This window comes from Hypanus sabinus, chromosome 17 (assembly GCF_030144855.1).
Source record: "Hypanus sabinus isolate sHypSab1 chromosome 17, sHypSab1.hap1, whole genome shotgun sequence".
Taxonomy (NCBI): domain Eukaryota; kingdom Metazoa; phylum Chordata; class Chondrichthyes; order Myliobatiformes; family Dasyatidae; genus Hypanus; species Hypanus sabinus.
The window spans coordinates 50,988,531-51,016,052 of record NC_082722.1 but is presented as its reverse complement, the minus strand read 5'-3'; the positions used below and the strand labels follow the sequence as shown (position 1 = coordinate 51,016,052).

At 42.7% G+C, this 27,522-nt stretch overlaps 1 long non-coding RNA gene across 1 annotated transcript; it reads right to left on the bottom strand.

Moving 5' to 3' along the window:
* Nucleotides 1-1,242: 1,242 nt before the first annotated feature.
* On the bottom strand, nt 1,243-25,956 carry LOC132407200 (uncharacterized). Its single transcript, XR_009516399.1, has 3 exons — nt 25,663-25,956; nt 2,315-2,548; nt 1,243-1,811 (listed from the first exon to the last, which is right to left on the bottom strand). It is a non-coding gene; the product is annotated as an uncharacterized LOC132407200 (long non-coding RNA).
* Nucleotides 25,957-27,522: the final 1,566 nt, after the last annotated feature.

Sequence of the window (27,522 nt, the reverse complement as noted above, 5' to 3'; positions counted from 1 at the left end):
GGGGGGGGATTACATCATATTTACACCGAAGTATCACACTACTATTGGCGGGCGATGGTGGTTCACCCTAGGCGAATGGGGGTAAATTGGGGGCATGGATGCTACAATTATCATCTGATTTAAATACATCTTCTCTGCAGTCTTCAGTCTAGAAAAACTGATGCTTCTAAAACCTGAACGACATAAGCAGTGACGGCTTAGACCATAAGTCTGAAGAGCAGAATTAGGGCTTTCAGCCCATCAAATTTGCTCTGCCGTTCGATCATGGCTGATTTCTTATCCCTCTCAACCCATTCTCCTGCCTTCTTCCCATGTCTTTTGACACCTTTACTAATCATGAACCTATATAACTCTGCTTTAAATATACCCAATACTTGTCCTTTACAGCAACATTCCCTCCAATCAGTAATGACCAACGTGCGCAAAAATCTTGTGCTGTGCAATTTTTTTGCCCAGTGACAATAACATGTGTGGACCAAATAATTTCAATAAAAACAGTATAAATAAGCCAGTTCAAAAATTGAAGACAAATCATCACAAACTCCATGTTGTTGACATTGTATGCATCAGAAACCGGAAAAGGAAATGTCATTGTGTACAATTGTGAAATATACTTAACACGCCAACGAGGTAGAGGGTGACAACCTTTCATGCACAGTTTTAGTTCCTTTGAGCGGTAGTTGCATAAGATGTGTGAGCTTGCACATACACACACTGTAGAGGGAATATTACTTGACAAGTGTCTGTAGCAAGGATTTTCACAGATTCACCACCTTCTGGATAAAGAAATTCCTCCTTATCTCTGTTCTAAATGGACATCCTTGTACTCTGAGGCCGTTATCTCTGGTCCTCGACTCTCCCACTAATGGAACCATCCTTTCCACGTCCACACTAACTCAGCCGTTTTGACGCTTGATGGGTCAAAGATGGCACCTGTGTATGGGCAATGATGACAGCTGCCTACAATACTCCCACGGTCGACATCTTCTGGGTAGATCATGAAACCATATATTTCACTTCTACGTCTTTTATGTTTTTTTTCATCTTAAACGTGGTTCTGGGACTGTTGGAGCCTGTGACTTGCAGTTTGGAGACTGGCTGTTTCAGTGCCACACAGTCTCTGAGAGATTATGTGAGTGAACCTCGTGGTGAGAGGGCTGTGGGTGGGACGTGAGCCCATGTTTGACCCTATTTCGCTGATTGAAGCTTCCATTGTTCATTGATTACAGCAAGAGTGAGATAGAAACATTGAGGTGAGTGTGGAAGGTGAGTGCTGGCTGCTTGCCCTTTGATCGCTGGGGGAATCACTCTGCTGCCGGAGAGAGGAGATTACCTTTTGTTCGCTGGTGGGATCGCTCTGCTGATGGAGAGGGGAATCTGTCTTTTGATCGCTGGTGGGATCGCTCTGCAACGGAGAGGAGAATCTGCCTTTTGATCGCTGGTGAAATTGCTTTGCTGCTAGAGAGGGGAGATTACCTTTTGATCACTGCTGTGATCGCTCTGCTGCCGGGGAGGAAAGGGCCTGCCACTGTGCCCAGAGAATGTTTTCTGCATTTTGGATATGGAGGTGGACTGTGGACTTATTGTTAATCGTATAGTTTGTATATTCTGTGTGTTTTTCACCCAATCTTTCTCATTTTTTTGTCGTATAGTTTTTATATTCTGTGTGTTTTTCACCCAATCTTTCTTGTTTTTTTGTGTGTGAGGGAGGGGGATTTGGGGGTCAATGTGCCTGTTCCATTTTTGTCCATGCTTTTGTGCAGGGAGGAGGAATTTGGTGCCGTTCTTTTCTTTTCTGGTTTCGTGGCTATCTGGAAAAGAATAATTTCAGATTTGTATACTTTGATAATAAATGAATCTTAGAAGAATTGCTTAACTTATTGCCTCAATAAAACCATGAAACCAGTTATAAGGAAATTAAAAGCCTCACACCCTGTCTTCAAATATTATAGTAATACATCAGAGATAAAGAGGGTCTGATTTAATTTTAATTAATATTTTTATGCTATCACATTAAGGATTCTGATCTCACTTTCTAGTAAAAAATAATTTAGAAAATTGCACATAAATAAGATGCTACTTTGTTCAAGCACTCATCTAGAAACATGAATGAACGTGCCATGCTTCTAATGGATTTTTATAAAGCAGCTGCAGATGAGTGTGTCCACACTAAATCATTCAGAGTCTTCCCCAATCAGAAGTCCTGGATGAAATATGATCCAAAATCTGCTGAGGGCCAAATCAGAGGCATTCAAGTCTCTGTTCAAATTCAAGAAAGCTACAAGAGGTGCGGGTAGGAAATTGTTTCACTCACCTGCTCCAAGCAGACTGCAATCATACCAGTGTCCAAGAAGAGCATGGTGCCCTGCCTCACTGACTATTGCCCAGTTGCATTTACATCCACAGTGAAGAATTGTTTTAAGAGGCTGGTGATGAAGTGTATCAGCTCCTGCTGAAAGGTGACTTCAATCTGTTCCCATTTGCCTACTGGAGCAACAGGTCCACAGCAGATGCCATCTCATTGGCTCTTCACTCATCCCTTGAACACCTAGACAGCAAAGATGCATACAGCAGGATGCTACTTATTGATCAAGCTCAGCATTTAATAGCAGCATTCCCTCAAAACTAATCAATAAGCTCTACGACCTTGGCCTCAATGCCTACTTGTGCAATTGGATCCTGCAGTTCCTTACTTGTAGACCCGAGTCAGTTCAGATTGGCAACAATATCTCTTCCACTATCTCCATCAGCACAGTTGCAGCACAGGGCTGTGAGCTTAGCCCCCTGCTCTGCTCACTTTACACCTATGACTGTGTGGCTGAGCACAGCTCCAATACCATATTCAAGTTTGCTGATGACACCACTGTTGTGGGCCGAATTAAAGGTGGTGATGAATCAACCTACAGGAGGGAGATTGACATAACAACAACATAGCAACATAGAAAACCTACAGCACAATACAGGTCCTTCAGCTCACAATACTGTGCCGAACATGTACTTACTTTAGAAATTACCTAGGGTCACCCATAGCCCTCTATTTTTCTAAGCTCCATGTACCTATCCAGGAGTCTCTTAAAAGATCCTATCGTATCTGCCTCCACCACCATCGCCGGCAGCCCATTCCACGCACCCACCAATCTCTGCGTAAAAATCTTATCCCCTCTGTACCTACTTCCAAGCACCCTAAAACTGTGACCTCTCAAATTAGCCATGACAGCAAGACCAAGGAACTGATTGTCGATTTCAGGAGAGGGAAACCCAGAGGTCCATGTGCCAGTCCTCACTGGAGGATCAGATGTGGAGAAGGTTAGCAACTTTAATTTCCTGGGTGTTACTATTTCAGAGGATCTGTCCCAGACCCAGTATGTGAGTGCATTTGTGAAGAAAGCACGGCAGCGCCTCTACTTCCTTAGGAGTCTGCGGAGATTCAGCATGACAACTAAAACTTCTGTAGTGGAGAGTATATTGACTGCATCATGGCCTGGTATGGAAACACCAAAGCGTTTGAATGGAAACTCCCACAAAAAGTAGTGGATTCAGCCCAGTACATCATAGGTAAAGCCTTCCAAACCACTGAGCACATCGACATGAAACAATGTCGTAGGAAACCAGCATCCATCTTCAGACATGCCCACCACCCAGGCCATGCTCTTCTCTCGCTGCTGCCATTGGGTAGAAGGTACAAGAGCCTCAGGACATGCACCACCAGCTTCAAGAAAAGTTACTGCCCACAACCAAAGGGATAACTACACTCATATGCACAACCAACGAGATGTTCCCACAACCAATGATTTTATTTTAAAGACCCTTTATCTTGTTATTTCATGTTCTTGGTATTTATTGCTATTTATTTATATCCGCATTTGCACAGTTTGTTAAGTTCTGCACTCTAGTTGATCTTTCATTGATCCTGTTATAGTTATTATTCTATAGATTTGCTGAGTATGCCGACAGGAAAATGAATTTCAGGGTTGTATAAGGTGACATATATGTACTTTAGTAATACATTTATTCTGAACTTTTGAAATTTGAAATCCAATTTAAAAATTGATGCATATTTTTCCAATAAAATAACATTGATCTCCCCCATACAGGAAATTCCAAATGCACTTTAATAGTGATTTATGTGAGCAATAGCCTTAATTTCATTCTCTGTTGTGTATGTTGCTCAGTTATCAAGATTAAATAGTAAAAAAATTATACTGTATGAATTTTATGAAGATTTTGACTTGAAAAGATCGAGATTTTATCAACAAGAGAAAATCTGCAGATGCCTGAAATCCTAGCAACACACACAAAATGCTGGAGGAACTCAGCAGGCCAGGCAGCATCTATGCAAAAGAGTAAACAGTCTATGTTTCGGGCTGAGACCCAAGGACCTGCTGAGTTCCTTCACATTTTGTGTGTGATGCTTGAGTTTATATAAATCTTTTAGGTTAGGGGGAAGAGTAATGTTAAATATTGCAAGCTCTCTGCTTTCAGCATGCTATGTTCTGCGGAAGGATTCATCTAGGAGGAGAATGGAAAGAATTGTTAGGAGAATTTAATTCTGCCATATAAACATTGGGACGATTTAGACTGAATACAAAAGTAGACGCTCCCAACCACAGCAGCTTCCGAAACTTAAATGCTCTAATTCTCCGGAGTATGGGTAGCTGGCATGGCCTCTTCAAGGGCTTAGGATGTTCCCATTAATTGATAATCATATTTTGGGTGCCAAGAATCGAGTATTTAAGGAATGCCTGAACATGGGTTCAGTGCTCAATCGTAAGCCTCACTGGTGATTTCGTCTGGCATTTGTTTTGTGCTTCATTCCCGATCCATGGATACTCCAGCATTTGGGTCCGAGCCAACCTCGTCAAGGACTCTTGTCACAGTACAATTGAGCCAATGTGGACCCAGCAGGGTATCAGTGTCTATTGTCCACTGTGACCAGCACAGCAAAGATATTTCCAGACAGAGCCTGGAGATTCATGACTTCCAGTATGTCATTGGTCAACTTTTGCAAGGAGGAAGCTTGGGAGAACCAGTTGGTTCTGCTTTGGAGGCAGTACACGTTCCAGTCTGGGAGAAATTTGACTGTAACCATGGCTCTTGCTTCCTCATTCAATGTTTGTTAATATTTGAACTTCAGCTGTTCCAGTTCCCTTCGGAGTGTGGAAACGTGGCCTTCATCATCTCTCTCCTGACTGGAGGAACCCTGACCTGGGCCACCACACATTGGGAATGAAGGTCAGAGTTCTGCGCAGATTTGGAGGAGTCTGTAGACGTCATGAAGGTGTTTCATCACCCTGCCAGAGCCAGCTGATCCTCAGACTGCCTGATGAAGACTTGACGGGGACAGAGGGAACAGTCAGCAACTGATTATGCAATTGAATTTCAGACCTTGGCCCAGGAGAGTGCTTGGAAAAGGGTAGACCACCATACTACACCACCATGGTCTCCAAGACAAATTGAAGGATTCCAACGCCTTGGGAGGGCCAGCAGAGAACTCAACCAGTCCATCCGTCTCAATAATCATCTGGCAGAGTGAAAGTGGGACCACTTCAGGAGGTCAAAGAGAGCCGGTCTGAGCCTGGGCCTTACGTATCACTGTTCCACTTCCCAGTCTCAGGCCAAGGCCAGCCCACTGCCTGCTCAAGATTCAGTCAAACCCATGCAGAACAGTTGCACTGGACTCTCTGTCAGTGAGTGGTCCCAGTGTCAGAATCAAGGTTGCTGGTTTTACTGCGGGGAAGCAGGTCACCTGCGGGCCGAATGTCCAAAGCTGCAGTCACCTGGGGAACTGCCAAGACCATCAGTGTCAGAAGGACTGTGACGGTAGCAGCAACTATGCCCAATCCCACAGATTCTGGTTTTGTACTGAAGGTGGTATTCACCTGGTTAAGAACTTGAGACAGGTGAAGGCTTTTATGGACTCGGGGGCAGTGGGTAATTTTCTGGATTTAGGAACTGCCTGTCGGTTCGACATTTCACTGTGAGAGATAAGCCAGTCCTTGTGCGCAACTCTCTTGGACAGCTGCCCACTAGGTTCCGGGCAGATCCAGCAACAGACTGTGGTGTTGCAAATGAGGAGAGGGCATCATGTGGAAGACAGTCGTTTCTACATTATTGACTCTCCACTCATACCCCTGATCCTTGGGTACCCTTGGTTGTCCCAGCGTAACCCGTTTGTGGACTGGAGGTGGGGGGGGGGGGGGAGAATCATTACGTGGTCCAGTTATTGTAGAAGGCTTTGTTTATGGCATGGTGTTCTGACACCCAGACTCTCTAGTGACCAACGGCCTAAAATGGGGCAGGCAGGGATACACAGGAACCTGAGACCTTCTGGAGACCTAGTCCAGTCCTCAAGAGCAGACAAGCAGGTTCTGGCCAACGGGACAGTGTGAGTCCCGACACAGTCCAGCCAGATTCCCGCAAAAACTAGAGGGAGGGAATTTCTAGGCCAGGAGAAGACTGAAGAGATGCCTGAGCTGTCTGGGAGACTTGCTGCTAAGCTGAAGGAACATAACCACCAGATCTCAAGGAAGGGAAAGACTCCTTTATGCATTAGACATAAGGAGACCAGAACTGCATGCAGTACTCCAGGGGCGGCCTCACCAGTACCCTATACAGTTGCAGCATAACCTCCCTGCTCTTAAATTCAGACCCTCTAGTGATGAAGGACAATATTCCATTTTCCTTCTTGATAGCCTGCTGCACCTGCAAACCAACCTTCTTTGATTCATGCACAAACACTCCCAAGTCCCTCTGCACAGCAGCATGCTGAATTTTTTTAACCATTTAAATAATAACCTGCTCTTCTATTTTTCCTTCCAAAGTGGATGACTTCGCATTTGCCAACATTGTACTCCATCTGCCAGACCCTTACCCACTCACTTAACCTACCTAGTATATCTCTCTACAGACTCTCTGTATCTTCTCCACCAAACGTCATCAACAAACTTAGATACACTACACTCGGTCCCCTTTTCCAAATCATTAATACATATTGTGAACAGTTGTGGGCCCAGCACTGACCCCCGTGGCACACTGCTCACCACTGATTGCCACCCAGAGTAACACCCATGTATCCCAAGTCTCTGCTTTCTATCAGTTAACCAATATTCTATCCATGCTAATACATCGTCCCCAACTCTATACATCCTTATCTTATGGATGAGTCTTTTAGGCAGTACCTTATTGAACACTCTCCGGAAATCCAACTAAGTAATGGCCATCTGCTCCCCTATATCCACTGAGCTTGTTATAGCCCCAAAGACTCCAGTAAGTTTGTCAAACAGGACCTGCCTTTGCTGAATCCATGCTGTGTCTGATTGATGGATCCATTTCTTTCCAGCTGCCTCACTATTTCTTCTCTAATGATAGCTTCAAGCATTTTCCCAACTACAGATGTTAAACTAACTGGCCTATAGTTACTTGCCTTTTGCCTACATCCATTTTTGAACAGTGGTGTGACATTGGCCATTTTCCAGTCAGCCGCGACCTGCCCAGAATCCATAGAATTTTGGTAAATTATCACTAAAACCTCTACTATAACTTCTGACACTCTTTCAGTACCCATACAAATGTCACTCCATTCTTCAAGAAGTGGGGAGGGGGGTTGGGAAGGAAGAAGAAAGGAAATTAGAGGACTGTTAGCCTGACCTCTGTAGCTGGAAAGATGTTGGAGTGGTAAGGGTGTGGATTTTGGGTACTTGGAGGCACATGATAAAATAGGCCAAAGTCATTATGGTTTCTTTAAGGGAAAATCTTTATTCCAACTCTTTGCCTCCTGAAAATTTGCCCAAACTTCTATCCATGCTAGTACCTTTCCTGTAAATCTTGCCTGACAAATCTGTTGAAATCCTTTGAGGAAATAACAAGCAGGATAGACAAAGGAGAATTGGATGTTGTGTGCTTGGATTTTCAGAAAGCCTTTGACAAGGTGCCATACATGAAAAACTAGAAAACTGGAAAATTGCAAATGTTACTGCGCTATTTAAGAAGGGTGGGAGCCAGCAGAAAGGAAACTACAGAACTGTTAGCCTGACATCAGTGGTTGGGAAGTTGTTGGAACCGATTGTTAGGGATGAGATTACAGGGTACCTGGAGACACATGACAAGATATGCCAAAGCCAACATGGTTTCCTGAAGGAGAAATCCTGCCTGACTAACCTACTGCAAATTTTTTGAGACAATTACAAGCAGGGTAGTGTGGTGAACTATATGCCTGTCTGGACACGCCCCCTGCTGACTGCTCCTGTGGCTCCTCCCACAGGCCCCTGTATAAAGGCTATTTGAGGCCTGACGCTCGGCCTCAGTCTCCAGGTCATAGTATGATGGACACTCACTCCTGGTTCCTTCTTCCAGTCAATAAAAGCCGATATCTCGCCTTACGTCTCAGTGTGAGTTATTGATGGTGCATCAGGTAGATAATGGAGATGCAGTAGACGTGGTGTACTTGGGGTTTCAGAAGGCCTTTGACAAGGTGCTGCACATGAGGCTGTTTAGCAAGATAAGACCCCATGGAATTACAGGGGAGTTACTAGCATGGGTGGAGCGTTGGCTGATCGGCAGAAAACAGAGAATGGGAATAAAAGGATCCTATTCTGTTTGGCTACTGGTTCCAAGTGGAGTCCCACAGGGGTCAGTGTTGGGACTGCTGCTTTTTACGATGTGTGTCATTGATTTGGACTATGAGATTAATGGATTTGTGACTAAATTTGCTGATGATACAAAGATAGGTGGAGGAGCAGGTAGTGTTGAGGAAACAGAAGCCTGCAGAGAGACTTAAATAGTTTAGGGGAATGGGCAAAAAAGTAGCAAATGAAGTACAATGTTGGAAAGTGTATGGTCATGCACTTTGGTGGAAGAAATAAATGGGCAGATTATTATGGTCTTATGAGGCTGCTTAACAAAATAAGAGCCCAAGGTATTACAGGAAAGATAATAGCATGGGTAAAAGATTGGCTGATTGGTGGGAGGAAAAGAGAGGGATTAAAGGGAAAAGAACTTGCAGCACAGTTGCAGGTTGGCAGGTATGATGTTGTAGGCATCCCTGAACCATGGATGAAAGAAGATTACAGCTAGGACCTTAATGTCCAAGTGTACACATTGTATCAAAAGGACAAGCAGGAAGGCAGAAGGTTGCACTGTTGGTAAAAATTGAAATCAGATCATTAGACAGAGGTGACTTAGGGTCAGAGTGTATTGAATCATAATGGATAGATCTAAGGAAATGGAAGGGAATAAAGATGTTGATGGGAGTTGTGTACAATCCTCAAACAGTAGTAAGGATGTGGCCTACAAATTACAACAGGAGATAGAAAATGCATGCCAAAAGAGCAACGTTACAATAGTCATGGCAGACTTCAATACACAGGTAGATTGGGAAAACCAGGTCAGTGCTGAAATTTCTACAGTACCTGTGAGATTGCTTTTTACAGCAGTTCATGGTTGAGCCTACCAGGGGCTCAGATATTCTGGATTGGATGTTGTGCAATGAACCAGAATTGATTAGAGAGTTTAAGATAAATAAAACCCTTGGTGAAAGTGATCATAATATGATCAAATTCACTCTGAAATTAGAGAAGGAGGAGCTAAATTCAGATGCATCAGTATTACATTGGAGTGAAGGGAGTTACAGAGGCACGAGAGAGGAGTTGGCCAGAACTGATTGGAAAGCAACACTGGCAGGGCTGACGGCAGAGCAAAGATGGCTGAAAATCTGGAAGCAAGTCAGAAGACACAGGATATTTACATCTCAAAGAGGAAGAAGTATTTTAAAGGAAAGATGGCACAATCAAAGATAACAAGAGAAGTCAAAGCCAGCAGAAACCCCTAAGAGAGGGCATATATTAGAGCAAAAAACAGTGCTAAGTTAGAGGATTGGGAAGCTTTTAAATACCAACAGAAGGCAACAAAAAAGTCATTAAGAAGGTCAAGATGGAATACGAAAATAAGCTAGCCAATAATATTAAAGAGGAATTGAAAAGTTTCTTCAGATACATAAAGTGTAAAAGAGTGGATATCAGACAGTTGGAAAACGATGCTGGAGACATAGTAATGGGGGACAACACATTAGCAGATGAACTGAATAAGCACTCTGCATCAGTCTTCACTGTGGAAAACCCCAGCAGTATGTTGGAAGTTCCAGGTACCAGGGGGCAAAAAGTGTGTGAAGTTGTCATAACTAGAGAGAAAGTTCTTTGGAATCTCAAAGGTCTGAAGGTAAGGTAAGTCACCTGGACCAGGTGGTGTACACCCCAGCATTCTGAAAGAGGTGGCTGAAGAGATTGTGGAGGTATTAGCAGTGATCTTTGAAGAATCACTAGATTCTGGAAGACTGGAAAGCTCCATGCTTCAAGAAGGGAGGGAGGCAGAAGAAAGAAAACCATAGGCCAGTTAGCCTAACCTCAGTGGTTAGGAAGATGTTGGAGTCAATTATTAAGGATGAGGTGTCAGGGTACTTGGAGGTACTTAATAAAATAGGCTATAGTCAGCATGGTTTCCTCAAGGGAAAATCTTGCTTGACAAATCTGTTGAATTATTTGAAGAAATAACAAGTAGGATCGACAAAGAAGAATTGGTTGATGTTGTGTACTTGGATTTTCAGGAGGCCTTTGACAAGCTGCCACACATGAAGCTGCTTAGTTTGTTACGAGCACATAGTATTAGAGGAAAGATTCTAGCATGGATAAAGCAATGGCTGATTAGCAGGAAGCAAGGAGTGGTAAAAAAAAGAGAGGTTTTTCTGACTGGCTGCTGGTGACTAGTGATGTTTCACAGGGGTCTGTGTTGGGACTGATTCTTTAGAAGTTATATGCCAATGATTTGGATGATGGAATTGATGGTTTTGTTGCAAAGTTTTCAGACAATATGGAGATTGGTGGATGGTCAGGTCTTTTGAGGAAGTAGAGAGGCTGCAGAAGGACTTAGACACATTAGGAGAATGGGCAAAGATTTGGCAGATGGAATACAATGTTGGGAAGTGTATGGTCATGCACTTTGGTAGAAGAACTGAAAGGGTTGACTATTTTCTAAATGGAGAAAAAATACAAGAATTGAGTTACAAAGGAACTTGGGAGTCCTTGTGCAGGATTCCCTAAAGATTAATTTGCTGGTTGAGTCCATGGTGAATACGGGAAACACAATGTTAGCATTCACTTCAAGGGGGCTAAAATGCAAAAGCAAAGTTTGAATGTTGTGACTTTATAAAGCACTGGTGAGGCCTCACTTGGAGTATTATGAGCAGTTTTGGGCCCCTTATCTTGGAAAGGACGTGCTGAAACTAGAGAGGGTTCAAAGAGTTTCACAAAAATGATTTCAGGATTGAATGGCTTGTTGTATGAAGAGCATTTGATGGCTCTTGGCCTTATTCACTCGAATTTAGTAGAATGAGGGGATGACCTCATTGAAACCTATCGAATTGTGAAAGGCCTTGATAGAGTGGCTGTGGTAAGGAGGTTTTCTATGGTGGGAGAGCCTAAGACCAGAGGACACGGTCTCAGAATAGAGGGGCATTCTTTTAGAATAGAGATGAGGAGGAATTTCTTCAGCCAGGATAGTGGTGAATCTGTGGAATTCTTTGCCATAGAGATGGAGACCAAATCTTTATGTATATTTAAGACAGAGGTTGTTAGATTCTTGACTGGTCAGGGCAAGAAAGGATATGGGGAGAAGGCCAGAGATTGAGGCCGAGGGGAAAATTGGATTACCATGATGAAGTGGCAGAGCGGACTTGATGGGCCAAATGGCCTATTTCTGCTCCTGTAGCTTATGGTCTTATGGGGCTTTCTCCAGATGGCTGCTGGTGACTTGTGGTGTTCTGCAGGTGTCGGTGCTGGGATCGTTTCTTTTTGCGTTGTCTTGGTCTTGGACTGAGACATCGACGGTTTACTCATTTCCATAGATGATGCCTGGCCTGCTGAGTTCCTCCTGTGTTTTGTGTAATTAGAAATGAAGTAAGCAGAGTGGCAGAACAATGCCAAGAGTCTGAAAGATGTTGTCCTTTTGCTGCCTTTGTTCCTGTGCTATTCAGTAATGTTTTCATCAATATGTTTTTACAGGTAAAAGGCAAATTTGATAACCTCCCCACATCTCTTAATATTTTAAATTCATGACTCTATGTCGCAGAAGTTTCTTCCTTCCTGCAAACTAAATTGAGGGTACACGTTTTTTGGGGAAGAGAGGCAGCGTTATATTACAGCAGGCTGTTCATTCTCATGTCTCACATGTGTAACCAGTGCTTCCTGTCAATCAGCACCACTTCAGGGGGTTCTATGCAGAAATTACACATTGAAGGTAGGCGGCAATGACAAGCTGAAGTCATAAGTCAAACTTTCTATCATTATTGCCATAGTAACGCAGAGTACTCATAATATCAACCCGATACGAGCTTCCAGGATTACTAAGAGCCTGCAGAATCCTGTTAAAATTGAAATCTTTCCTCGCAGACATGAATTGATCTTGCAGTGATCTGACATGTCACACCTGGCACTTCCCTGATTAAATGGGTGAAAAGTCTGCCATGCTCTGGAATTAAGGTATCTTACAACACAAAAGGATGTCATTCTGCCCATCCCATCTTTTGTCCCTTTGAAAACATCGTCCATTTTAATCTCACGTTCCACTAGGATGGGGGGGGGGGGGTGGGGAGGGTATCTGCTGCAGACGCTGCTTCACAGCTTCAGCAACCTGGATCCAAACTTGACCTCCAGTTCTGTCCACGTCTCCATGTCCTCGTTGTTCCTACATGGGTTTCCTCCAGATGTCCAGTTTCCTCCCTCATTCTTTATTAGATTAGCTTCCCACTGTAAATTGCCCTGAATGTGCAGAATGGTGTTGGAATCTAAGGTGAGTTGTTGGAGAAATTGGGGAGAATATTACAATGAAAATTGGAGGAATGGGACTGATCCCTTTTGAGAGAAATATTGGGTTGAGTAGTGTGTTGTCTAACTTTGGAAAAAATGCTTTGCTTGGTTTCTTTTCCTGTTGATGTTAAGTAAGGGGCAGCAGAGGTTGGACGTGAAATGAGGCACCTGAGGTCCTGCCTCTTGGGCCTGGCAGCCAGCATGTGAGCAGGGTCATGGAAAATTAACTTCATCACTGTCAGCAGGAATTTCAAACATCCACACAAATAAAAACTGAACATCCTGGGATACTCAGCAGGCTAGACTGCATCCCTGAGCATAATACAGTTAATGTTTCAAACAATGCCGTTATTTAGAGTAACACCAAAAGTTTTCTGCATCTCTACAGACCTTTATGTCATTAGAGAAATGTGATTAATAATGGATCTTTTGAAAGACAAACACTAATGAATTTTCCTTATTTTTCTAAAACAGGATCTGGTGGTACTTTGCGCAAAGATCCATTGATTATTTGAATTTCCTTAGTTTCTCATCGTCCATGTGTGTTGAAAAAGTCTCACATCCTTTCTTCAACTATTTTCAAGTTTCTCCTTCCCAAACTGGTTGAACATATTCTATCCATCTCTTGACTAAATGACCACTCATTGTCCATCTTGCCACAAGGACAAGAGGGCAGGGCTTGGGACTTTGAATGATTTTCCCACTAGTTCAAGCTGCTTATTTAGAGCTGACTAGAAAAAGAAGGCAAGCTGAATGATTGACTGCAAGGTAAAGAACACTTCTTTGCTCTCCAAACTCTTCGAACTTGGTGTGCTGCGGAGACTGAATTTGTATAGACACCATTCAAATATAGAGAGCACTTTCTCTGACTTGGATCCTGTTTCATTGGTTTCAACTGACCCATTTGGCTAGACGAAACACTAAATCCACCCCACATTATGTTTTTGAGAAAAATCCCACTCATTGCTCCTGATTGTGTAATAGAATGAATTCACTTTGTTCTGTTAACTGAGTATATGATATTTGGACCTCAATGGTCAAATTCAGCGATGACACGACAGTGGTGGGGCTCATCACCAATAATGAAAAGACAGTCTACACTACAGCAAGGAGGTGGAAGAGCTGAAGGCATGGTGCCAGGCAAGTATCCTCTTCCTCAATGTTAACAAGACACAGGAGTCAGGAGTCAGGACAACTTGTACCACTCACACCCCTCTTTACATCAGCTGCACAGCAGTGGAAACTGCAAGCAGTTTCAAACTCCCAGGAGTGCACATTACACACAAACTCTCACAGTGCCAGAACACATCATACTCAGTCAGGAGAGCTCAACAATACGTTTACTCTCTCAGGAGGGTGAAGAGAGCTGGACTGTGCACATCTGTACTCACGTCCATCTACAAATACACAGTAGAGAGCTTCCTAATGTGCTGCATCACTGCATGGTAAAGCTCAGAGCTTAAAAACCATAACAATTAGTTACTTGTTATGTAGTCAATGCATTTATATTGTCCCATTAAGTACAAAATTAAAAATTCACATTCAATGGACATAAGCAACCTATTTTTCTGAAGTTTCTTGTACTCACAATACATTTAGAGATTTATTAAAGCATAATGCAACATGTTATTTCAGTACATAACATGTACATGACATAACCATAGTACAATGTTCCTCAGAGGCAGTGAGGAACAGATCAGGAGGCAAATTTTGGAAAGGTGCAAGAACAACAGTGTTGTTGTCATGGGGGACTTCAACTCTCCCTAATAGTGATTGGCACCTCCTTAGTGCAAAAGATTTGGATGGGGTAAAATTGGTTAGGTGTGTCCAGGAAGGGTTCTTGACTCAATATTTAGACAGGCCAATTAGAGGATAGGTCATCTGGTGGTAGACAATGAACCAGGTCAGATGTCAGATCTCTCAGTGAGAGTGCATTTTAGACACAGTGACCCTAACTCCCTGGCCTTGGAGAGGGATAGGAGCAGATGGTATGGGGAAGTATTCAATCAAGGGAGTAGGAAGTATGATGTTATTAGGCAGGAAATGGGGAGCATAAATTGGGAACAGATGTACACATGGAAATGAACAACAAAATGTGGAGGTTGTTTAGGGAGCAAATGATTGGGGGTCTGGTTTGATTAGCCCCTTTGAGGCAGAGTAAGTATGGTAGGATGAAGGAACCTTGGTGGACAAGAGATATGTAACATTTAATCAAGAGGAAGAAAGAAGCTTACTTAAGGTTTAGAAAGCAAGGATTAGACAGGGCTTTATAGAATTACAACATAGCTGTGAAGGAACCAGATGGATTTAGGAGAACTAGAAGGGCACATGAGAAAGACTTGGTGAGTAGGATTAAGGAAAATCCCAAGGCATTTACACATATATGATGAACAGATGGATGACTAGAATAAGGGTAGAGCTAATCAGTGAGTAGAGAAAACACGTGTCTGGAATCAGAGGATGTAGGAGAGGTCCTTAATGAATACTTTGCTTCAGTATTCATCAGTGAGAAGGATTTTAATATTTGTGTGAACAGCATAAGTTGAGAGTTAAGAGGCAAAAGTTTAGGGGTAACATGAGGGGGAATTTCTTTACTCAGCGAGTGGTAGCTGTGTGGAACGAGCTTCCAGTAGAAGTGGCAGAGGCAGGTTTGATTTTGTCATTTAAAGAAAAATTGGATAAGTATGTGGGCAGGAAAGGAATGGAGGGTTATGGGCTGAGTGCGGGTAGGTGGGACTAGGTGAGAGTAAGCGTTCGGCATGGACTAGGAGGGCCTAGACGGCCTGTTTCCGTGCTGTAATTGTTAAATGGTTATAAAACAGGCTGGTATGCTAGAACGTGTCAATTTTAAGAAAGTGGAAGTGTTAGAACTTTTGTAAAACATTAAGGTAGATAAGTATCCTGGGACAGACTAGTTATAACCCAGGTTAATATGTAAAGTGAGGGACGAGATTGCTGCACCTTTGGAAATCACATCTTCATTGGCCACAGGAGCAATACCTGATGATTAGAGGGTGGCAAATGTTATTCCATTGTTCAAGAAAGGGAATAGGGATAACCTTGGGAGTTAAAGACCAGTGTGTCTTTCTTCAGTGGTGGGCAAATTGCTGGAGAGGATTCTTAGAGACGGGATTTACAATTATTTGTAGAGGCATGGCTTTGGAGGGACAGGTCACATCTCATGAGTCTCATTGGATTCTTTGAGGATGTGACAATGCACATTTAAGGTAGAGCAGTGGATGTGGTGAATATGGATTTCAGTAAGGCACTTGATAAGGTTCCCCATGGTAGGCTCATTCAGTAAGTCTGGAGGCATGGGATCCAGGAAAAGGTGGCTGCATGGATTCAAAACTACCTTGCCCATCGAAGGCATAAGATGGAAATAACGCACACAAAATGCTGGAGGATCTCAGCAGGTTAGGCAGCAGAAATGGAAATGAATAAACAGCCGACATTTCAGGTCGACACTCTTCTTCAGGACTGGAAAGGAAGGGGAAGACACCAGAATAAAAAGGTGGGGGGAGAGGAAGGAGGGTAGCTAGAAGGTGATAGATGAAGTCAGGTGGGTAAGAAAGATAAAGGGCTGGAGAGGAAGGAATCTGATAGAAGGGGAGAGTAGACCACAGGAGAAAGGGAAGGAGGAGGGGACCCAGGGGAGGTGATAGGCAGGTGAGAAGAGGTAAGAGGCCAGAGTGGTGAATAGAAGCTGAAGGGAGGGGGAGGAAATTATTTTTAACCAGACTGAGAAATCTATATTCATGCCATCAGGTTGGAGGCTACCCCAACGGAATATAAGGTGTTGCTCGTTCATTCTGAGGGTGGCCTCATCATCGCACAAGAGAAGGCCATGGACCGATGTTTCGGAATGGGAATAGGAATTAAAATGCTTGGTCACCAGAAAGCTGAGCTTGCGGTGCACATGCAGAGGTGCTCGACAAAGTGATCCCCAGTTTACGACGGGTCTCACCAATGTAGAGGAGGCTGCAAAGGGAGCTCCGGACACAACAGACAACACCAGCAGATTTGCAGGTGGAGTGTTGCCTCACCTGGAATGACTGTTTGGGAGTCTCAATGGAGGTGAGGTAGAAGGTAAGTGGGAAGGTGTAGCACTTTGGCCACCTGCAGGGGTAAGTGCTGGGATGGAGATTAGTGGGAAGGGATGAATGGTCAAGGGTCCAGTCGATGGTAGCGAATGAAGTATATTCTGCCTGGAAGTCAGTGACCAATACTAATCTGGGATCCTTGCTCTTCAAGATTTTTATAAAAGACTTAGTAAAAGGGTGGGTTAATAAATTTGTAGATGACTTAAAGATGGGTGGAGCTGTGGATAGTGTATGGGTTGTTGACAGTTGCATAGGGACATTAAAAGGCGCGTGGCTGGGCTCAGAAGTGGCAGATTTAGTTCAATTCGGAAAACTATGAAGAGATTCATTCTGGAAGGTCAAGTTTGAAGGTAGAGTACAGGGTTAATGGCAGGATTTTTGGCAGTGTGGAGGAGCAGAAGGACCCTGGGCCATGCCGTGCAGGTTGATAGGGTTGTTAAGAGGTGTATGTTGTCCTTCATGAGTCAAGGATTGAGTTCAAGAGCTGCAAGGTAATGTTTCAGCTCTATTAAAATCCTGGTTTGACCACACTTGGAATATTGTGTTCAGTTCTGGTCCTTGTGGGACGTAGTTTTAGAGAGGGTTCAGAAGAAATTTACCAGGATGCTGACTGGAGTAGAGGGTATGCCTTATGAAGATAGGTTGAGTGAACTCCAGCTTTTCTCTTTGTAGCAAAGGAGAATAAGAGCTGAATTGATGGAGTTGTACAAGATGATAAGAGGCATTGGCAGAGTGGCTAGCCAGAGACTTTTCTTTTTCCAGGGCAGAAATTACTAATAGAATGGGGAATAATTGTAAGCCGATTAGAGGAAAGTTATTCCCATAATCTTCCTCAGATTAATGGGGGTGGAAAATGCCCTGCCAGGGCTGGGTGGTAGAGAGAGACACATTAGGGGCATTTAAGAAACATGGATGATAAAAAATGGAGGGCTATATGGGAGGGAAGGGTCAGATTGCTCTTAGAGTAGGTTAAAAGGTCGGCACAACATCAGGGGCCAAAGGGCCTGCACAGTGCTGTACTGTTCTACGTTCTAAAGGGTGGTTGATTATTCACAGCACAAGAGCTCAGTTCTTTGTTGGTTAAATCTATATCCAATGACACTTTTTGGAATTGCATACCTAGATAATACCTTCCCTTGTTTTCACAATTAACTACAGGATTTCAACATGCCTGCAATGAATTATGAAAACAAATTAATCCCTCTGGTATTCCTGCTGTAAATTGCTAACTGAGCCTGAAAATGTCATTAAATCTGCTCTGAGAGCACTGCTAGTTTAGTACTGGATATTGAGTAGGAGACAATCACAGATATTTACTGAACCTGGAGGACTATAGTGCTTCTCAGGTTTTAAGTCCTGCATTTACAGAGATGAATTGCAGTGTGTCAGGAAACTGCTTCCATAAGCAACCTTTAGGCACCAATTTTAACAGTAAAATTATTCCAGCAATTTTTTTTTTATAAATCACCCTACACCAGAAACGAAGGTAATAATAATGTGTGTGACTTCAAACTTTTCAATATAAATCACGAATCTAATAAAATTCCATAATGTGTCTGAAATTGAAACTAGTAAATGGTGTAGGTTCACTTGTGTGGTTTTATATGCATGGATAAAATGAAGGAATGTTCTCTATAGATAATCATATTACTGACTGATCTGTTGCTACCAAATTATATTGGAATTGTATGTATAAGAAGTTCAAATTTATAGAATATTCCAATGTATTTTGATACGGAACTGTTCCCAAATAAGGATTGATTATAGGTTCTGAGAGGAAATCTGATGAAGCCGACAAACTAGAGGCTTTAAAGGAGGTATTGGCTAGTTTGTATATCAGTTGGAGATTGTAGGGTTGGAAAACATTGTCAGAATTGTATCAAGAGGTGACAGAAACATGGGTGAGGGCTTCAGAGGCATTGAAAGGAGGCTATTCAGTCTATTGAGTGCCTATCAACTCTATGTAACTGTAATCCACTCCCATTCCCCCAACTTTCTTATAATCCTGTAAATTGTTTCCCTTTTGTTAATTATGCTTCTTCCTTTTGAGCACTACAATTGTAACAGCCTCCACCACTACCCATGAGAGTGCAATCCAGGCTCTAACCATTAGAGATTCTGTAGATGCTGGAAATCCAGAGTAACACACTCAAAATGCTGGAGGAACTTAACAGGACAGACAGCATCTATGGAGAGGAATAAACAGTCAATATTTGGCACGATAAGACATAGGAACAGAATTAGGCCATTCAGCCTGATGAAGTATGTAAAGGGTTAACATGGTCGGTTAAACATAGCAGCCTGTTTCTCTGCAAGAAATTGCTGATGATCAACAAATGTGTTAATCTTACTATTCAACACTGTTTCAACACTATTTCTTCTTGTAGTTAGGCAGTTAGTGTTTCAAGGTCCCTGTCTCATTGTGCAAACATGCACGTAGTTAAGATCAGCTCCAGCCTGTCCTGTGTATGTGAGCCACTATATCTATCCTGCAAGAGGAACTGCCAGTTAGTTTGTGGACCGAGCAGTAACAGTCACTGACTGTTCCTGTTTGAGTGACTAACCGAAGTGCCCCGGAGGCTTTGAATAAAGAGTTTGTACTTATACGGTCTCTGAGTGAGTTTATCTGGATTCGACTTCCACAGGCCCATCAAGTCTGCACCACTATTCCATCATGGCTGATCCTGGATCCCACTCAACCTCATACACCTGCCTTCTCGCCATATCCCTTGATGCCTCGCCCAATCTCGAAACTATCAACCTTTGCCTTAAATATACCCATGGACTTGGTCCCCACTGCAGTCTGTGGCAGAACATACCACGGATTCACTACTCTCTGGCTAAAAAAATTCCTTCTTACCTCTGTTCTAAAAGTTAGTAGTTAGTAGAACCCCTTCAATTTTGAGGCTGTTCCCTCCAGTTCTGGATACCCCCCCCCCATAGGAGGCATCCTCTCTACATCCACCTAATCTAGTCCTTTCAACATCAGAAGGTTTCAATGAGATTCCCCCGCATTCTTCTAAGTTCCAGTGAGCACAGGCCCAAAGCTGCCAAAATCTCCTCATATATTAACCCCTTCATTCCCAGAATCATCCTTGTGAACTTCCTCTGGACTCTCTCCAACGACAACACATCCTTTCTAAGATAAAGGGCCCAAGTGCAGCCTATCTATTGTCTTATAAATCCTCAGCATTATCCCCTTGCTTTTATATTCTACTCCCCTTGAAATAAATGCCAACATTGCATTTGCCTTTACAACAGACTCAGCCTGTAAATTAACCTTCTGGGAGTCTTGCACAAGAACTCCTTAGCCCCTCTGCACCTCTGATGTTTGAATCTTCTCCTTATTTAGATAATAGTCTGCACTATTGTTCCTTTTGCCAAAATGTATTTTTATCCTTTTCCCAACACTGTATTCCACCTGTCACTTTTTTGCCCATCTTTCCAGTTTGTCTAAGTCCTGCTGCAATCACATTGCTTCCTCAGCACTACCTACCCCTCCACCTATCTTTGTATCATCCACAAACTTTGCCACAAAGCCATCAATTCCATTATCCAAATCAATGACAATGTGCACAGTAGCGATCCCAATACTGACCCCTGAGGAACACCACTAGTCACTGGCAGCCAACAAGAAAAGACCCCCTTTATTCCCACTCACGCCTCCTGGCTGTCAGCCATTCCTCTATCCATGCCAGAATCTTTCCTGTAATGCCATAAGGTTTTATTTTGTTAAGCAGCCTCATATGTGGCACCTTGTCAAAGACCTTCTGAAAATCCAAATAAATGACATCCACTGCCTCTCCTTTGTCCATCCTGCTTGTTGCTTCTGCGAAGAACTCTTACAGGTTTGTCAGGCAAGATTTCTCCTGACAGAACTAATCAACCTTGACTTATTCTATCACTAGTCTCCAAGTACCCTGAAACTTCATCCTTAAATATAGACTCCATACATTCCCAACCACTGAGGTTAGCCTAACTGACCTATAATTTTCTTTCTTTTGCCTTCCTCCATTCTTAAACAGTGGAGTGACATTTGCAATCTTCCAGTCCTCTGGGACCATGCCAGAATCAAGTAACTCTTGAAAGATCATGACCAATACATCCGATATCTGTTCGGCAACATCTCTCAGGACTCTGGGATATAGTCCATCTGGTACAGGTGACCTATCCACCATAAGCCCTTTCAGCTTGCCTAGCACTTTTTTCTTTGTAATAGCAATGGCACTCACTCCTGCTCGTTGATACTTAAGGACCTCTGGCACAGTGCTAGTGTCTTCCACATTGAAGACAGATGCAAAGTATCCATTAAGTTCCTCTGCCATTTCTTTGACCCCCCCCCCCCCCATTACTACCTCACCAGCATCATTTTCCAGTGGTCCAATATCATCTCTCACCTCCCTTTTACTCATGAACCCCTTCATCAGGACCTGATGAAACCTAATGGTAACATCTAACCATTAGACATTTTTCATTTACTTTTGCTCCTTCAGTCAATCACTTTAACTCTAGATCCACTCATTGTTGAACTTTCTAACAATGGGAATAATTTCTGTCCATTTCCTCTGTCTATACACTTTATGATTCAAAATTAGATTTCCCTGCAGCCTTCTTGACTTTGAGAGAACCACTGTAGCTTCTCACTATCCACATAACTGAAGACCCTCATCCTGGAATCTATTTGCAATTACCTTCTGTAGCTTTTCTAAAGTCTTGACAACTGTCTGGATACATTGTGCCATTCATAGTGGAGCCAGTGTTTTACAAAGGTTCATCACATTTTATTTTTATACTCTTTACCTCTATCTAAAAATCCCAGGATCCTATGTGCAATTTTATCACTTTCTCAAACTGCCCTACTGCTTTCAATGACCAGTACACGTATGCCTTCAACTCTCTCAAAGTTGCCTTTTCTCATTCTTCTTACCAATATGTAATATTTTGCAATTTTAGTATTAAACTTAATCTGTCACCCATCTGCCTATTTCACCTCGAAATGTAATATTATCCTCTCCACAGTTACTATGCTACCAATTATGTGCCACCTCAAATTTGGAAATTGTGCCTGGTCCAAGTCCTAGAATTGTACTGCAGGGAAAAGGGGTCTTTTAGCCCCATTCATTTATGCTAATTGCAATGCCTATTCACGTTAAAACCACTTGACTGTGTTAGACCCATATCCTTACGTCTTTTCTCTCTATATACCTGTCACATTCCTTTTAAACATTCTAGTTATATCTGCCTCTATCACTCTTCTGGCAGCTTAATCCAGAAACCTATCACCTTCTGTTGAAGAGCTGACTTTCTAGATCTCCCCTCTCAACTTACACTTGTGCCCTCTGATTCTATACTCCTCTGCTCTGGCAATAAGATTCTGATTACCTTTCCCATCTATGCACATTATAAATTTATAAACCTCTCCTCTGCTTCCTAAGTTCCACTGAGAATAAACCAAACCTACCTAATCTTTCTGTATAACAACAGCCCTCCATTCCAGGCAGTACCCAGTTGCTTAAACCACTGAATTACCCCAATACTTTGTCTGTTGTTCCACATTCCAGTATCTAGAGTCTCTTGGTCTCCTGCCGAATCTCTTCTGCACCATTACTACTACATTTTTCTGGCTGCAAACCAAACTGTATACAGTATTTCAATAAGAGTCTAACCAATGTTCTGTACAGCTGTAATATGGTGGCCCAACTTGAATTCCCAATGTCTCAGCCTATGACGTCAAGTGTACCAAATGCATTCGCCACTACCCTAACAATATGATTTGCACTTACAGTGAGCTAGGTGATGGTGACGAGTGGGTTTGCAGGAGCAAGATGTATCAGCTAGTTGCAATCCTCTGTATATCAATACTCCTAATATCCCTTGTTATTTACTTATTCCTTATAATGATTGGCACCTCCTTAGTGCAAGAGGTTTAGAGAGGGCAGAATTTGTTAGGTGCTTCTAGGAATGAATCTTGGTCAAGCCAAAGAAAGGAAAGGCTGTGCTGAATCTTGTACTAGGCAATGAACAGATCTCTCGGTGGGTGAGCATTTCAATTCCTGACCTTTAGCATCACCTTGGACAAGGGCAGGAGTTGGCCTATGGGAAATAATGAGGATGAATTATGATGCTATTAGGCAGGAACTTGGGACCATAAATTGGAAACAGATGTTCTCAGGGAAAAACACAATAGAAATGCAAGCAGCCCAAATGCCATCTATAAATTTGCTGACAATACAACTATTGTTGGCAGAATTTCAGATAGTGATGAGAAGGTTTGCAGGAATGAGATATATCGACTAGATGAATGATGTCACAGCAACAACCTTGCACGCAACATCAGTAAGACCTGATTGTGGACTTCAGAAAGGGTGAGTCAAGGGAACACACACAAGTCCTCATAGAGGGATCAGAAGTGGAAAGAGTGAGCAATTTCCTTGGTGTCAATGTATTTGTGTTGCAATGAGCGACTGAAGCGAACTTAAGTGCAGGACACAGGCACGGAGATTGAGTTAGGATTCTTACGCAGACATAAACATTGAACAACAAACAGGAAGGATCTTGACACAGAGCCTTGACATGGAGCCTTCATAGGTAAACCTTGAAACTGGAGCAAAACTTAGAACACATGGTCCTAAGTGGCCAGGAAATGTTAATCACCACACAGGCAGAACCAACAATCTGGCAACTAGGGTTTGTAACACTGGGATTTTTATGCTGCAGGTCCTGATGGAAACCAGGTGATTTGTCATCGAGAAAATTAGAAGCAATTGGGAAATTAGCGGTTGGAACTATGGCATAATCAAAGGAAGTTAGAGGAAACTAGGGAATAAATGATCAGGGCAGTTACAATTTGATGATCTAACCTGGATCTAACATATTGATACAGCTACAAAGTAGGCATGGCAGCCACTATACTTCATCAGGAGTTTGAGGAGATACGGTTTGTTACCAAAAACACACGCAAATTTCTATTGATCTACTGTGAAGAACATTCTAACTGGCTTGGTCCATCTCAGACAATTCTTTCCCCTTTCTCGATCTCTCAGTCTCCATCTCTGGAGACAGACTGTCCACTGACATCTTCTATAAACCCACTGACTCCCATAACTACCTTGACTATACCTCTTCCCACCCTGCCAAATGTAAAGATGTTATTCCTCATTCCCAGTTCCTCCGTCTCCACCGCATCTGCTCCCAGGATGAGGCTTTCCATTCCAGGACATCTCAAATGTCCTCTTTCTTTAAGAATCGTGGTTTCCCTCTCTAACCCCCATTCTAACTGGTTGCATCACCATATGTATGAGGGGGTGGTTTGAAATAAGGATTGAAATAAACTGCAGAAAGTTGTAAACTTAGTCAATGTTCATGGGCACTATCCTCTGTAGTATCCAATCACCTTGCGGGCAGGTTTTCTAGAGCTGTTGGGGAGGGTTTAAACTGATTTGGCAGGGGTATGGGAACCAGAGTGATAGAGGAGAGGATGGGCCATTCAGTATTCAACTAGATGCAATGTGTAGTGAAGCTGTAAGGTAGAACAGGCAGGTAAGGGGACAATATTGCAGTCAGTAATATGAGTTAAAGTGTAACAGAGAGCTAACATCAAAAAGAATGATGAATACAGGACAGAAGGTGTTATAATTAAATGCACACAGTATACGGAATAAAGTAGATGATCTTGTAGAACAGCTAAAGATTTACAGGTATGATTTATGGTCATCTCTACGTCATGGCTGAAAGTGGATCATAGTTGGCAGCTTAACGTTCAAGGATACACATTGTATTAAAAGACAGGCAGGTAGGCAGAGGGGATGGTGTGACTCTATCGGTCAAAAATGAAATCAAATCCTTGGAAAGAGGTGATGTAGGATCGGAAGATGTGGATTCCTTGTGAGTAGCATTAAGAAACTGCAAGACCCTAAAAGGGAGTTTAATACAAGCCTCCGAACAATAGCCAGAATGTGGGCTACAAATTACAATGGGAAATTGAAAAGGTATGTCAAAAGGGTAATGTTATGATAGTCAAGGGAGATTTCAATATGCAGGTGGTTTTGGAAAGCCAAACTGGTGCTAAATCCCAAGAGAGGGAATTTGTAAAATGCCTATGAAATTGCTCTTTAGAGCAGCTCGTGGTTGAGCTCAATAGGGGAATGGCAATTTTGGACTGGGTGTTATGTAATGACCAGCTTTGATTAGGAAGCTTAAGGTAAAGGAACCCTTAGGAGACAGTGATCATAACATAACAGAACTCACCCTGTAGTTTGAGAACAAGAAGATAAAATCAAATCAGTATTCAGTATTACAGTGTAGTAAATGAAATTACAGAGGCAAGAGAGAGGCTGGTCAACGTAGATTGGAAGGGGACACTAGTAGGGCTGATGGCAGAACATCAATGGCTGGTGTTTGCGGGGGAAATTCGGAAGGTGCATGAAAGGTACATTCTAAAGATGATGAAGTACAGGCATTCCCCGGGTTCCTGAGACTGTCCTTAAGTTGGATTTGTCAGAACAGGTACATCCGGTACTACTTAGCACCAGTTAGTCAAACGTTTGTCTTAGTGTATAGTATATATTTTACCTTTCTATGCATATAAAACACTTAAGAAACGTATGTATTTCAATACTGAAACCATTGCATTGCTTAGTAATAATTGTAGCTTTCATCGGGGCAGGGCCTTTCACATGCTCCATTAATCTCATTTTATCCTTTACCTGTATCCTTTAAAGTTGTTCCAATCGTTGACCGACTGTAGCCTAAAGTTTTTCCAATGACCAATAGCGTTTCACCTCTTTCCAGTCGCTTTATTATTTCCACTTTATTTTCAATCGCAATTGTTTTCCATCAATGGAACAGAAAACTGGGGATTTTATGTTCTATTGCTGAGCAGCAGTGAACCGTCTGATTGGCCTATCAGAGTTCTCTTTAGGAACTAGTTGACTTGATCAGCATTTCTGATCCGGTTATTGTTCACAATCGCACTTAATAATAAAAAAATACAGCAGCAGCTGTGGTTTTGTGCTGCTCCAGGTCCTAAAGTCCACCCGCACTGAAACAGGTTAAATGGGATAAGTGGGGGCAGTGCTGACTGAAAAGGGGGGAGGGGTCAGGGTGAATCTTGCTAAGAAATATTTAAGCCAAATACAAAGTTACACACTCAACACAGTGTTAACGGCAATGACTTAAAATGGCGGACGGCGTCGTGATCCGACTTAAAATGGCGGACGGCGTCGTGATCCGACTTAAAATGGCAGACGGCACTCTTCTCCCACCGTTCGTAAGTCAGACATTCGAAACGTGGGGACTGCCTGCATTCTAAAGGGAGGATGAGGCAATCATGACTGACAAGAGAAGTCAAAGAGAGTATTAAAGCAAAAGAAAGGGCATATAATATAGCAAAAATTAGTGGGAAGATAGAGGATTGGGAAGATTTTAAAAACCAAAGAAGGCAACTAATAAAATGTTATAAAGTCTGAAAAATATGAAGGTAAACTAGCCAATAATATCAAAGAGGATACCAAGAGTTTTTTTCAGATATACAGTATAAAGAGTAAAAGAGAGTTAAGAGTGGATATCAGGCCTTTTGAAAATGATGCAAGATGGTTAGTAATGGGGAACGAGGAAATAGCAGACAAACTTAAGTATTTTGCATCAGTCTTCACTGTGGAAAGCACTTGCAGTGTCAGAAATGCAGGAGTGTCAGGGGGCAGGAGTGAGTGTCATTGCTACTACAAAGGAGAAGGTGCTTGGAAACCTGAAAAGAATGAAAATAGGTAAGTCACCTGGACGAAATGGACTAGACACCAGGGTTAAGATGACACCAAATGGCTGCCTCTTACAGCTTATCTGCAGAAACAGCTTAAATTCCTCACTTTAATACCTCTTTTTTCCCCTTTTCAAGGTGGCTGGGGTTATAGCGAGATCCCTGATCAGCAACCGCACACAAAGCTATGGTTTTTCGAGCCGGATGAGTTGCTGCTCCTGGCACTCACTGACAATCCATTTTCTGACACTCTCCAGGTGCAGCTTGGAAGTTAACATCTCCAGGTGTGGCTCTGTGCAGCCCTGTGGACCACCGAACCCAGGCCGCTGTTGCAAACGAGGGATTTCGCTGCAGCAGATGTGTGGACAGAGGTCTCTATAGTCAATCGATTGCACTCTCTCTGTCTTTCTCTCGAAGACAGGGTGAGTTTGCTGCAGATTCTCGAATCAGAGAATCTCGGAATAAAAAGCGATGTGGCAGACTGTAACATTGTAACAGCGACTGTTAGTCTCCCCTTTCGCTGTGAAATGGGTGACATCTCTCCACTTGTTAGTGAGAAAGAGAAAGAGAGTCTGTGGTATGTCAAACTGTCGAGTAAACAATAATTTTTGTTGACTGTGCATCATAGTCTTTCTTTGGGTGATTTGCTATTGCTTGGTTCGTGGTGGGCTCTGATGGTTTTAGCTGAAAAATGTGGCTGGGGGGGGGGGAGGTTGATACTTTGTTGCTGCTGGCAAGGGGGCTTTGTTTTCCCAATGTTTTTTATGTCATTTATTCTTTTGGAGTTCTTCTGTTTTTCATGGATGTCTGT